Source organism: Thamnophis elegans, chromosome 3 (genome assembly GCF_009769535.1).
Source record: "Thamnophis elegans isolate rThaEle1 chromosome 3, rThaEle1.pri, whole genome shotgun sequence".
In the NCBI taxonomy this organism is placed as follows: domain Eukaryota; kingdom Metazoa; phylum Chordata; class Lepidosauria; order Squamata; family Colubridae; genus Thamnophis; species Thamnophis elegans.
The window spans coordinates 137,496,723-137,511,175 of NC_045543.1; positions in this window are offsets into that span (position 1 = coordinate 137,496,723).

Sequence of the window (14,453 nt, forward strand, 5' to 3'; positions counted from 1 at the left end):
GAACATACCAGCAGCAGGGCTGAAATTCAGCAGGTTCTGACAGGTTCCGTAGAACCGGTAGCAGAAATTCTGAGTAGTTTGGAGAACTGGTAAATACCACCTCTGGCTGCCCCCAGAGTGGGGTGTCAATGGAGATTTTGCAGTACCCTTCCCCTGCCACGCCCACCAAGCCATGCCCACAGAACCGGTAGTAAAAAAAAATTGAATTTCACCACTGACCAGCAGCCCTTTAACTCATAAATCATAACCAGCATAGGAATGGCTGGTCTTTTCTTTTCTTTTCTTTTTACAATTGGTATGATTTACACTACCCTTGACTGTGTCTGCTATTAATGTGTTGCTGGATTTCAGTATCGAACTGTACTTGTTGACTTGTAAAGACCATTTTTAGAAGTAGATCATCTACCCTGACAAATTATGGGCCTGCTGTAAGCAATAGAGCAAAGGAATCAGGGTTACCTCTACCAATAAAGCTTGTTATGTTGCTTTATTGCTTTTGAATTTCCTCCTTTATTTCCTAATCCCCAGCACAAACTTGCAATGAGATCTGGATTCATAGAGAAACATTGTGCTGTCCAGGGTGCTGGATTAACAATACAAGAGTAACATATCTTCCTTTTAGCTTGCTAATTTTTTCCTCCAGGTATAGGCACAATTATGTTTTCTAGGGCGTAATAATGGGATATGATCATTCTTTGATGACTTCTTTTCCCTAAAGTTCTCTCTTTAGAGGATATGGATAGTAGTATATACTTTTCGTGGAAGGGAGGGAGGGAAGGAAAGAAGGAAGGAAGAAAGGAGGGAGGGAGGGAGGGAGGGAAGGAAGGAAGGAAGGAAGGAAGGAAATAAATCTCCACATCTTACTATTCCTTAGTATTTTGTATTTTGATATATTTGTTTTCTAGGCTATTGTCTTGCACAGCTATTTCTCTGCCTTATTACAATATATGCAATTATTATTTTTTGCTTGCTTATTTATTTATTTAAAACATTTATATAACCACCCATCTTATATTGAACTCTGGGTGGCCCCCAGCTGATAATTAGAACCACATAAATAATAAATAGCTATACCTATGAAAACTATAAACATTACTTAATTACCTCTGCTTCTGTGAGCTTTATTTTGCAATTTAACTGCTCATTGCTGAATTCCTCTCCCTTATTTTCTTGCTCATCTTTCTCTGGGTTAAACAAGATATAAGTGATCATTTTGTGAGGCTACCAGCGTTGATAGCCTGCTTTCACGTTTTTTAGAAACATTGACCTGACAAAGGCATTTAAATCTCATTGCAAAGAAAGATGGATGAAATTTCTAAGGGGCCATAGAAAATATAAACACCATAAACTACCATCATAAAGGCATACTGCACACAATGAAATCCAACTGGTGAATTTATGAATGCATGCTTTATGATATTAGGTGGTGTCTCGTGGACCTTTGGTGAAAGTTAAGAGCCTTGAATAGTATTCGTAATTTATCGCACACATTTACAGCTCAATCCTATTCATCTTTACTCAGATGAAATCCGTCTTAGCTGAACAGAACATTGGTTGCAATCTTTTGCTCTTACATGGGAAAAATATCTTTGAACTAACTTGCGCTGGATTCTTCCTCTGCCTTTTTTATGTGTTGGAAGAAATGTCAGTTCCAAGTGGGGAGAAAGACACTGGAAACATGTAGGCTTTCTGGAAAGATGGTTTAATGGTGGACAGGATCACATTTCATTTCATTTTATTTTAATTTATTTGTATGCCGCCCTTTTCCCTAAGGGGACTCAGGGCGGCTCATAACACAAGGGAGGGAAACAAACAAAATTGCAAAAAACATAAAACCATACATGGTTAAAAACAACAACACTACAATCATACCATTCGAAGTGGGGCAGCGAGTCTTTAGCCCCAGGCCTGTCGGAACAGCCAGGTTTTAAGGGCTGTGCGGAAGGCCTGGAGGGTACGAATCTCCACGGGGAGTTCGTTCCAGAGGGTCGGAGCAGCCACAGAGAAGGCTCTCCTCCGGGTAGTCGCCCCATGTAGCGCACGTTGCAGTATTCCAGTCTAGAGGTCACAAGGGCACGAGTGACTGTTGTGAGAGCATCCCGGTTCAGGTAGGGACGCAACTGGTGCACCAGGCGAACCTGGGCAAATGCCCCCCTGGTCACAGCTGACAAATGGTGGTCAAAAGTCAGCTGTGGGTCCAGGAGGATTCCCAAGTTGCGGACCCTATCTGAGGGGCATACTATTTGGCCCCCCAGCCTGAGAGGTGGAACACTTGGCCAATTAGTAGGAGGGAAGCACGGCAGCCACTCGGTCTTATCTGGATTGAGTACAAGCTTGTTAACCCCCATCCAGTCCCTAACAGCCTCGAGGCCCTGGCACATCACGTCCATCGCTTCATTGAGTTGGCACGGGGCGGACAGATACAGCTGTGTATCGTCCGCATACTGGTGGTATTTTATCCCGTGCCGTCGAATGATCTCACCCAGCGGTTTCATGTAGATATTAAAGAGGAGGGGGGACAGGACTGAACCCTGCGGCACCCCATACGTTAGGGGCCTAGGGGTCGATCTCTGCCCACATGACTTGGAGCTCCTGGGTGAAAAGGGAAGAGATGCTGAGAGTCCCTGGGTTTTATGCTTTGAACTTGCCTGGGGCACAAGAAGAGTATCCTGATTTTTGCCCTCTCTGGCCCTTGATATTGAGCTTCTATTCTGATTGGTTGTCAGACTCCCATGGGGCCATGCGGAGGCAACTCTGTAGGCTGTGTTTTGAGTCCAAGTTTGGTTGAGCATTGTTTCTTCCCAGGTGCCCTGTGATGAGAAGAGTAAAGGGCTAATACTATCATGCCTTAATCCCACCACCCTGGAGAGGAAGGGGGGATATTTGTTATGTAGAATAGACTGCCTCAGGCCTTTTAATGGCCCATTGACAAAGGTGAGGGCTATTAAGAGTGAGTTTGTTTCCTGCCTAAAAACATGTTTCTCCATTTCTTATCCAAGGAAATATAACATTCTGCCTTTTCAATATTTCCTAGGATATTTCATTTTTCTAGAAGAGAGGTGGGTTTTAACTTCCTACAGTAGGTTGTCTGGGTGCTAAGTTTGGTTGAAACTTGGTAGGTGGTGCAATGAAGGGCAATGAAATGGGATAGATCTTCGTTATGTAGAACAGACTGACCCAGGCCTTAATAGTCCATTAACAAGGGGTGGGGGGGGCTGAGTTTCGGTCTCTCTGGGTTTCTACTTCTCTTTTTAGGGAAAATATTCTGCCCTTTTAATATTTCCCATTTTCCTAGGAGAGGGCTAGGTGCTAACTTCCTATATGTGTAAGTCTTCTGATTTCGTTTGGTGAGAAAAGATTAAAAAGAGAAGTATAAAGAGCTATGAAGGATGCTGGAACATTTTTTCACATCCTTAGTTAAGGAGTGCTTGATGGAATGTGTTTACATGTCCCATGTTTCACTGCAGTTATTGGTGATCTGCTTTCTTCGTTTTAATTAAATCACAGCAAAAGACATCAAAACTTCTCCCGCTTAATTGTTTTAGGCTACAAAGGAAGGGCATGCAAAGCAATGCACAACCGTGGGGGAAAAGAAGGCAAAAATCACAGCAAGTCGTAGCAATATCATCAAAAGACATTTGCAAGACAAGAAAAGCTTATTACACAGGGAAGAACATTTTTTTGAAAATCGGAAGGAACATGACAGTCAATGCTACTTGGGCCATTCCTGAGTAACTACAGCACTTTCCCAGCGATGTACTTTGTTATGAATAGGAGGCAGCCCCGCACAAGCAGATGCAATCATCCTATTCACAATAACCAGCAATAACAGAACATTGGAATGTTTGCATGGTTTCCATGGAAGAGTACAAGTGGTTCAGATTCAAAGTCGTGCATTTCCATAAAGATTTGCAAATAATCTTAAGATAATCATTCTCCTTCAGCATCATCTACTGCCAGGGTTGTGATGAGAATAAATGGGATTATCCTCAAGTAACCTAGTTGTATATACCTATGACTATTGATGGGTTTATTTGGATTCCAATGAGATTCAGATAGATAGATAGATAGATAGATAGATAGATAGATAGATAGATAGATAGATAGATAGATAGATAGATGATAGATAGATAGATAGATAGATAGATAGATGTAGAGATATAGAAATATAGAGATATAGAGATATAGAGATATAGAGATATAGAGAAAGAAAGGTAGGTAGGTAGGTAGGTAGGTAGGTAGGTAGGTAGGTAGGTAGGTAGGTAGGTAGGTAGGTAGAGAGAGAGAGAGAGAGAGATTGATATTGATATCTACATCTACATCTATATTTATCTATAACACGATGGCTCAGCGGCTAAGACACTGAGCTTGTCAATCAGAAGATGGGCAGTTCGACAGTTCAAATCCCTAGTGCCGCGTAACAGAGTGAGCTCTCGTTACTTGTCCCACTTCTGCCAACTTAGCAGCTCGAAAGCATGTAAAAATACAAGTAGAAAAATAGAGACCACTTTGGTGAGAAGGGTAACAGCGTTCTGTGTATCTTCGGCATTTAGTGATGCTGGCCACGTGACTACAGAGACGTCTTTGGACAGTGCTGGCTCTTCATCTTAGAAACACAGATGAGCACCACCCCCTAGAGTCGGGAACGACTAGCACATATGTCCATGGAATCTATATCTTTATCATCTGTCTGTGTCTGGATAGATAGATAGATAGATAGATAGATAGATAGATAGATAGATAGATAGATAATTAGATAGATAGATAGATAGATAGATAGATAGATAGATAGATAGATAATCTAGATAGATAGATATCTAGATATAGATATCAAGAGAGAGGGGGGAGGGAGGGAGGGAGGGAGGGAGGGAGAAGGAGAGAGAGAGAGAATTGGATCTCATTGGATCTCAAATTAACCCATAAATAGCCTATTTAATTCCATAGGATCCTTTTAAGAAAGGGGCAGCATTTAGAAATTAAGTTTATTTCAACAGAAGTTGAGCCAAGTCAGATCTGAAGTTTCTTGGATGGAAGACCACCTGGAAAAATAGGCCCTAGTAGGAATCTCTAAAAGCATCCCTAGGATAAGACAAACTATTTCTATAGCTTTTTAAAAAAATAATAATAATATAGTCGTGTTCATAGTTGTTTGTCCAAATGTAAGCATAAATGCCCTCCAGGGGCCAACTTCCATGAGAGATTTCCAAGAAATACCAGCTAAAAGCTGGTATGATCATCACAAGCTTTATTAAAAGTAAATACTTAACAAGCATAAACCCACAACACTCTCTGGGTTGTGCACCACATATGTCCATGCCAATTGGTGAGTTTTGCCCCATTTTATGATCTTGCTTTACCGCAGTTGTTAAATGAATCACTGCAGTTGTTAAGTTAGCAATTTTGGTGATTAAGTGAATCTGGCTTCCTCATTAACTTTGCTTGTCAGAAGGTGGCAAAGGTGATCACATGACTCAGGACACTGCAACCATCATAAATACGAGTCAGTTGACAAGGGTCTGAAATTTGATCACATGATTATGCGCTCATAAGTGTGAAAAACAGCCATAAGTCACTGTTTTCAGTGCTGTTGTAACTTTGGTCGCTAAACAAACTGCTGTAAATTGAGGACTACCTGTAATTATAGAAATTGGGCCTTTTATTCTTGAGTTGGAATGGTGGTAAAAGGGTGCGTGGATACTTTTCACTCTCATTACAACTAATTATTCTGAAACATTTTTAACCTCCATCCTTCTGTTGATATTACCACATCCTCAGATGTTCCTACAACCTCTCCAGAAGACCAGGAAGTTACCAGGCGGCAAGATTGGCAAAAATGTTTAGTGGTCTGTTCCGCAAATGCTGGAAATGTAATCAGACGCCAGGCACTTACTATCACATGTGGTAGGTGTTGTGACCCAGCAGGAGCATTGGAGCTGCCGATGGACTCCGATAGCGAGGACCCCTATGAGTCTGCTATGGAAGATGTGGAGGACCCTAGGCAGGGTTCAGACTCAGAGCAGGGACCAGAGAGGCTGGTTGGCCACCAGGCATGGAGCAGTGTGGAAGATCAAAGGGAGTTTGTCCCTGACGCCTGACAACAGAGGGCGGAGAAACAGAGGCAGCAGTTACGGAGAAAGAATCATAAGAAATAATCAAGCCCAGGTGGTTGTGGCTTGGCCCCTCCCAAGAGAGTATATAAGAAGAGACTTTGGGAGGAGTCCTTTTGCAGGACACAACCGTCCGTACTAATCTGGAGAACTCCTTGTCTGGTCTGCCTTGTGTTCCTGTGTCTGTTGGAGTCTGGATTCCTGCCAATGTCTTGCCAGTGAGTTGTGTCTGGGCTTTCAGCCAACAGGATTATAATTGCTGTGAATAAAGAGTGGCAAACAGCTAAGCCTGTGTCTGCATTCATTACCGGACAGAGGGGGGCCAGAACAGGTAGGCTTGTATGAAAACAAAAAAATATTTGGGGAAAATACACACATAATTGGAAAAGATGATTAAATAATGTATTGACCTGAAACCAGAAATATTTATGTTGGGCATAATGCCAGAGGGTTATGACAAAGGTACCACATATCTAGTCTTGCATGTACTGACAGCAGCAAGAATTGTATTTGCAAAATATTGGAAAAACAAAAATACCCCATCAGAGGATATAATTAGGAAAATCTTAGATTGTGCCGAAATGGACAGGCTGGCTTTAAAAATAAAAGATAAAGAGGACACAGAGTATTACTTGATATGGAATAGATTTTGTGAGTGATTAGAGACAAGAGGTAGAAATTAGATGAAGAAAGATCATTGCTATGGATGAACTAAATATAAAGATGATTCATAATCATAAATATGTCAATACAATCAAGTATAGCTGTATAAGTATAGAAGCACAAATAAGCTAATACAAAGAGAAATGTAGCTAAAACACAGCTGTTGTTGTTGTTATCACAATTGTATCACAGCAGCTAGTAGTTTTGCCGGATTTGGTATTGATTACTAGTCGGGCCCCACCAAGGGGCCTAGGACGTCGTAATGTATTTTCATAATATACGTGCGGATCCAAGCAGTGCGGCTTTTTGCATTTGACTGATTGTGATTTTGCCAATTTTTAACTGTTTTAAATGTAATTCCAGTGCTTTTGGAATAGCATCCAGTGTGCCAATTACCACTGGAATTACCACTGCTGGTTTGTGCCATAATCGTTGAATTTCAATTTTTAAGTCCTGGTATTTCACAATTTTTTCATATTCCTTCTCATCGACCCTGCTATCACCTGGTATTGTGATATTTATGATTGTAACCTTATTTTTTTCAACCAGTGTGATGTCTGGTGTATTATGCGCCAGTATTTTGTCTGTTTCTATGCGAAAATCCCACAAGATCTTGACCATCTGATTTTCGGTGACTTTTTCAGGCTTATGTTCCCACCAGTTTGTTGCTGTTTTAATATTATAATTTTTGCACAAATTCCAATGGATCATTTGTGCTACTGAATTGTGCCGCAATTTATAATCAGTCTGTGCAATTTTTTTACAGCAGCTGAGTATGTGATCAACAGTTTCATCAGCTTATTTGCAAAGTCTGCATTTGGCATCATCAGAAGATTTTTCGATTTTGGCCTTAATGGCATTTGTGTGGATAGCTTGTTCTTGCGCAGCCAGGATTAGTGACTCTGTTTCTTTCTTTAATGTACCTGCTGTTAACCATAACCAAGTTTTTTCACTGTCCACTTTATCTTTTATTTTTTCCAGAAATTGTCCATGCAGTGCTTTGTTCTGCCAACTCTCCATTCTTGATTTTATCACATCTTTTCTGCATTCTTGTTTTGTCTGTTGGACCTTCAATAGATTTTTGTTCTTTACTTCGATTAATAGATGTTCTTGACTTTCTTTTAAATAATCAGCCAGTGCATGTTTTTCTTCTTCAACTATTTGCTTCACTTGCAATAATCCTCTGCCACATGATTTTCATGGCAGATACAGTCTATCAATATCACCATGTGGATGTAAATTGTAGTGCATTGTCATTAATTTCCTGGTTTTTCGGCCCAAAATGTCCAAATCAGCTTGTGTCCAGTTAACTATATCAGCTGTGTATCTATTATTATTATTATTATTATTATCATCATCATCATCATCATCATCATCATCATCATCATCATCATTATCATTATTTATTCATTAAACATGAAACTCAGCCAACTGAACATTCAAGAATGCATTACAAATACCAGTGACTGGTACTAATGGTTGATATGGTTTGCTGCCAGTGTCCTAGGTATCAACCAAGTACCTTCTTAAAATGTAAGATGTTCTGAGTAGCGCAGTTTTTTTGCAGTTCTGCTGGTGTTATTGCAGGAAGCTGCAATTTGTTGATGTATCTTATAAAATTCTTGGATATGGTACGAAGTGGCCCGATGACAATGGGTATCACTCTTACATGTTTCACCCATAGTTGTGTAGTTTCAATGGCCGCAATATCTCATTATTATTATTTTTAGTTCTTTTTCTTCGACTCTGGCATCTCCTGGAACAGCGATATCAATAAACTGTACACTTCAGCCCTCTACAACCATGATATCTGGCGTGTTGTGCTCCAAATGATGATCTGTTTGTATTTGAAAGTCCCACAAGATCTTCACCCTCTTATTTTCGATAACGTTTTCCACTTTATGTTCCCATGACTTTCTGGATACAGGTAAATCATATTTTTTACATAATGACCAGTGGATTAATTTACCAACTCGGTCATGTCTAGCTTTGTAATCAGTTTGTGCTATTTTGCTGCATTCACATATTAAATGTGAAACAGTTTTGACTTTGTTATTGCAAAGTCGACAGTTTGGGTTGTCAGTGGATTTTTGTATCTTCGCTTCCATGGCGTTAGTTTATAGTGCTTGTTCTTGAGCAGCCAGTATTAAACCTTCCGTTTCTTTCTTGATAGTTCCCATCTTAAACCATGTCCATGGCAAGTTGTCATGACATTTTCCTTCAATGTTTTTCAAGTGCTGTCCATGCCAAGCTTTGGTATTCCATCTATTTAATCAGTCATCCAGCTGTTTTTCCTTATATTCTGCCTTTGTTTCTGTTGTTTTTATGCTGTTCTCCATTTTCACAGCCTGCAGCAATTTTTCTGTACTTTGGTTCAGATAATCATTCAAACTTCATTTTTCTTCTTCTACAAATTTTTTTGTAAATTTTTTTTATTTTCAAAACAAACATACAAATCCTCCTTCTTTACATACTGTAGAAAGTGTATCAGCTGGTTACAAAAGGCTTTTGTGCATCTCTTCCACCGTCAACAAATATAATTCATATTAATTCAAATATCTTAACTCAAATATTTATTATATTACCATCATCATGCCTCCACTTTTATTTGACTATAGTTATTTAAACGTCCTTCATCCTAAAATCTTCTACAATTTGATGGATTTGCAATAGTCCCCTGCCCCCTATTTTTCTTGGCGGGTGGATGTAAAGCGTGGAACATATTCAAAAGTTTGCATATTTTCCAGTCCAAGTTTTCCAGTTCAGCCTAAGTCCAGTTGATGATTCCAGCTGAGTAGCGTATCACTGGAACCGCCCATGTATTAATGGCTTTAATTGTGCTTCCAGCATTCAGCTTTGATTTTAATATTTTGCGGACCTTCCTGATATATTCCTTTTGCGTTGACTCTTTGACTTTTCCATTCAAGATGTTATCTGCTTCCAATATGCCTAGGTACTTGTAACCATCACCCTTTGCTAATGCTTTCACTATATTTCCATTTCCCAGTTCTATTCCTTCTGTTGTTGTTTTTTTCATTTTTCCTCGCTGCATGGATAATATAGCACATTTTTCAAGCCCAAAGTTCATTGTGATGTCACTGCTGAACAGTTGAACTGTGTTGAGTATTGATTTAAGATCAGTGGGGCTTTTTGCATACATTTTTAAGTCATCCATGTATAGTATGTGGTTTATCTTGCCATGTTGGCTTGAGATTTGGTATCCCAGTTTTATGTTTCGTAGGATTATTGTCAGTGGATTTAATGCTATGTTGAACAGTAGTGGTGAGAACCTTGAAAGATCCTTCATCAGATGTTGACTTCACCAATGTTCTCCCCATTTATTGTTAGAACTGTTTTCCATTTTTGCATATTTGCTTTCAAAAATGTGCAGATATTTTTGCTGATTCCAAAGTTTTCCAAACAGGTGTTAATCCAGCTGTGGGGTAATGCCTTCCTGTAATCAATCCACGCCTTATTTAAATTTGTTTTTCTTCATTTTGCATTTTTAGTACCATTTTGTCTATGAGCAGCTGATCTTTTGTTCCTCTTGATTTTTTATAATTTCCTTTTTGTTCTATTGGATACAAACTGTTTTCCATCAGATTATTGAATATTGAATTTGCCAGTATCCTTGTAAAAAGTTTGAACATTGTTGGCAGACAAGTAATTGGGCAATAGTTGCTTGGTTCTGTGCCTTTTTCTGGATCTTTCATTATCAAGAATGTTCGGCCAGATGTTAACCATTCTTCGCGTGTTGCATTTTCAGTTCTTGAACTTCTTTGCTTGTTTTGCCACTATGTCAGTATTTATTACAATATTTTCCATCTTGTTTTTTGTTGTTTGATTATTATTATTATTATTATTATTATTTCTTCATTAAACATGAAACTCAGTCAAGCAAACATTTAAAGATGTGTCACAAATACTATTGACATCCTAGATATCAACCAAGTATCTTCTTAAAATATATGTTGTTGTTGTTGTTGTTATCTGTGTGTGTGTGTGTGTGTGTGTGTGTGTGTGTATCTCTACCCTGCTTCTGTAAGTGATATATCCTGACAATGCACTGTATTCAAAATAACTATGAATGAAATAATAAAACTTGAAAAAAAAAGAGGAAGAAGAAGATCAGGAAGTTACACTAAACCCACTGATGAAATCCACCTGTCATTTATTTCCTGGTGCTCCCAATGATTTCAGTTGGTTGATTTCAGGAGAAGAGAAGTGGGTAATGGCTGAGATATGCAACCTCAGATGCCTTCTGAAATATTTAACTACCCTGTGTTATAAAAGCCATCACTCTGCCTGTTTGTAAGTAGTCAAAAATGATGCTTTCAATTCCTTTAATCTAGACCATTAAATGGCAATAAAACTCTAGTAAGACCTAAGATAAATTTCAATCCAGCATATGGAAATCAAAGGGCTTCTGATTCACTTTCCCCATCTCTCCATCAGCTATTGGTTTCCATCAGCAGAGATACTTCATCTCATATATTATAGCTCTGTTGTGTCACAACAAATATCTTCCCGATGGCATTAATTCCTATACAACAATGCAAGCACAATCAAAGCTGAGTCCAACCATATTTAAATACAATGATCCTGTCACTGGAGCTTTAGTATTTAGAACACGGCACTCAAGAAGAACTTGGGGAAAAATCCAGATGAATTTCATCTCACAACCCCAAGCAAGTATCCTGTTATGATAGTTAATGTACTGTATTTTTCAGAGTATAAGACACACCTTAGTTTTTGGGGAGGAAAATAAGAAGAAAAAAATTCTGCCTCTGCCTACCAGCATCCATGGGATTCAGCTGACACATGGTAACAAGGTCAGCCAATGAATAGGCATAGCAACTAAGTCAGCCAATGAGGGCTATTTGGACTCGGAAACAGTATTTGCCAACAAGGAGACAGGAAGGAGCCTTGCTTAGCTGAGAACTGAAAGTGAAACTGCTTGTGTTTTGCTTGTATTTACTGCTATCTTGGAAAGCCTGCTTTTGGTATTGTATTGTACATTATTATAATTATGAATCCTGCTTACTTGTGTGTGCTTTCTGAATGTGATTGCTGCTGCAAACTCTGACCAAACAAGCCAGCTTCAGCACTTATGCAATCTGATTCAGCACAGCTGATTGGCAGGTGGATTGGACTGCTGGAATATTCCCAATCAGCTGTTCCAGGCTGCAGGGATTGCCACAGGCCTCCATGCCTTGCGTTTTGGGCTTCTGGTGGTGGTGAATGGGCAGAGGTGGGTTCCTACCAGTTCGCACCTATTCGGTAGAACCGGTTCATCAAATCTACCGAATCGGTTAGAAGAGGTTCCACCAGTGGACCCGGAAAGTAGGCCACACCTACAGAAGAGGTTCCAAACATTTTTGAAACCCACCACTGGTCCTTGGATATGATTATTCTACACTATCATGCTCATATTTATAAAACTCAGTGCCTCTGTGAAAGGTAAGGATAACTACTGCGTTTGTGGTGCAATCAGAACATTGTGTGTGTTGAAGTTGTTTTAACGCAAATCAAAGATGCCTTTTAAAAAACAAGTTTACATCATATTCTTATGCATGCCAGTGAGGTAATTTAAGGTGGTTCTGACAAGTGTCGTCGGCATCTTCATATCCGGTCACATGGGCAGCAAGCCACTCCCATCCAGTTACACGGGCAGCAAGCCACTCCCACAAAGGAAGCCGCACCCACAGAGTAGGTTCGAACAATTTTTGAAACCCACCACTGTGGATGGGGCTTCAGTGTATAAGACACACCCAAATTTTGACCCTCTTTTTTAGAGGATCTTATACTCCGAAAAATATGGAAGTTTCTTATTTCCTGATGCTGTTAGACCCAACTTTTTCTTGGAGGAAAAAAAATGTCCAGAAGTTTCACTAGGGTTACATAAGCATAAAGGAAATTCAATGTGTACAAAGTGAAGTTCTACATTTAGGCAAGAAAAACAAAATGCCCAGGTACAGTATATGTGGTACCTTGCTCAATAATAGTAACTGTGAGAGGGATCTTGGAGTCCTAGTGGGCAACCATTTAAATATGAGCCAACAGTGTTCAGCAGCTGCCAAGAAAGCCAACACAGTTCTAGGCTGCATAAACAGAGGGATAGAATCAAGATCACGTGAAGTGTTAATACTACTTTATAATGCCTTGGTAAGGCCACACTTGGAATTCTGCATCCAGTTTTGGTTGCCATGATGTAAAAAAGATGTTGAGACTCTAGAAACAATGCAGAGAAGAGCAACAAAGATGATTAGGGGATTGGAGCTAAAACATATGAAGAACAGTTACAGGGACTGGGTATGTCTAGTTTAATGAAAAGAAGGACCAGGGGAGACATGATAGCAGGGTTCCAATATTTGAGGGGCTTCCACAAAGAAGGGGAGTCAAGCTATTCTCCAAAACACCTGAGGTGGGACAAAAAGCAATGGGTGGAAACTAATCGAGGAGAGAAGCGACTTAGTACTGAGGAGAAATTTCCTGACAGTGAGAACAATTAATCAGTAGAACAACTTGCCTCCAGAAGTCGTGAATGCTCCAACACTGGAAGTTTTCATGAAGGTGTTGGATGACCACTTGTCTGAAGTGGTGTAGCATGGGGGTTGGACTAGAAGACCTTCAAGGTCCCTTCCAACTCTGTTATTCTATTCTATTCTAAATGCATTTTAGAGGGGACAGAACAAACAAATCAGAATTTCTGGGGGAAGCCCTTTCCTGAAGTTACTTGTTCTTGTACCCAGAAAAGTTGCCCACGACTACAAGGATTGCATCTATCTTTCTATAAATTGTTTCATTCTTCTTGTAGTAGAACATTTTCTGGGTTAGTTCATAGCCTAATACTATAATTGTGTTCTACCTGCTTCCTGTGGTGGTGGTCAGCGCAGTTGAGAAGATTACATGGACAGAAATTTGCAGCAACTGCCACTTACAATAAAAGAGATTGAAATATTTTTAGAAAAATTCCAGAGGAAACAAGATAGCATTCCAAAGCTGTCAGATTCCACCCTGATTCACAGCAGTATGAGGAGATGCAGTGCAATCAGACTTTCAATTCTGTTATTATAGCCTTTCCCTTGACTTGATTCCACTTAATTCAACTAGGTGGAATAGATCAGAAGGGTTCAGTCCACCTAGTGGAGCTAACAGAAAGTGAGGGCATTATTACAAAAGTATATTGCAGTAAAACCCTTCAACGTAGTTGGTCAGATCTTAGCCTATGGTCTGATCTAAGCTTAGTACAGAAAATTATCTGCTACAATGTCCTATTTGTCAATGACTACTTCAGCTTCAAACTCAATAATATACAGGCAAACAATAGATACAAACTCAAGGTAAACTGCTCCAAACTTTATTGCAGAAAATATGACTCCAGCAACAGAGTGGTCAGTGCCTGGAATGTACTACCTGACTCTGTTGTTTTATCCTCAAATCCCCCAAAACTTTAACCTTAAACTATCTATCGTGGATCTCCGTGACCCGTCAAAACTGTGCTCGACTAAGCTGCGCCCGATTAAACCGCATCGCTGATGTCATCAACAGGGCGACAACAGCTAGCACAGAGAAAGAAGGGCGCTTTAAATAGCGCTTTGAAAGCAAGCTGATTCAACTTAAGGTAAGGGTTAGCTTTAGGGTTAGGGTTAGGGTTAGGGTTAGGGTTAGGGTTAGGGTTAG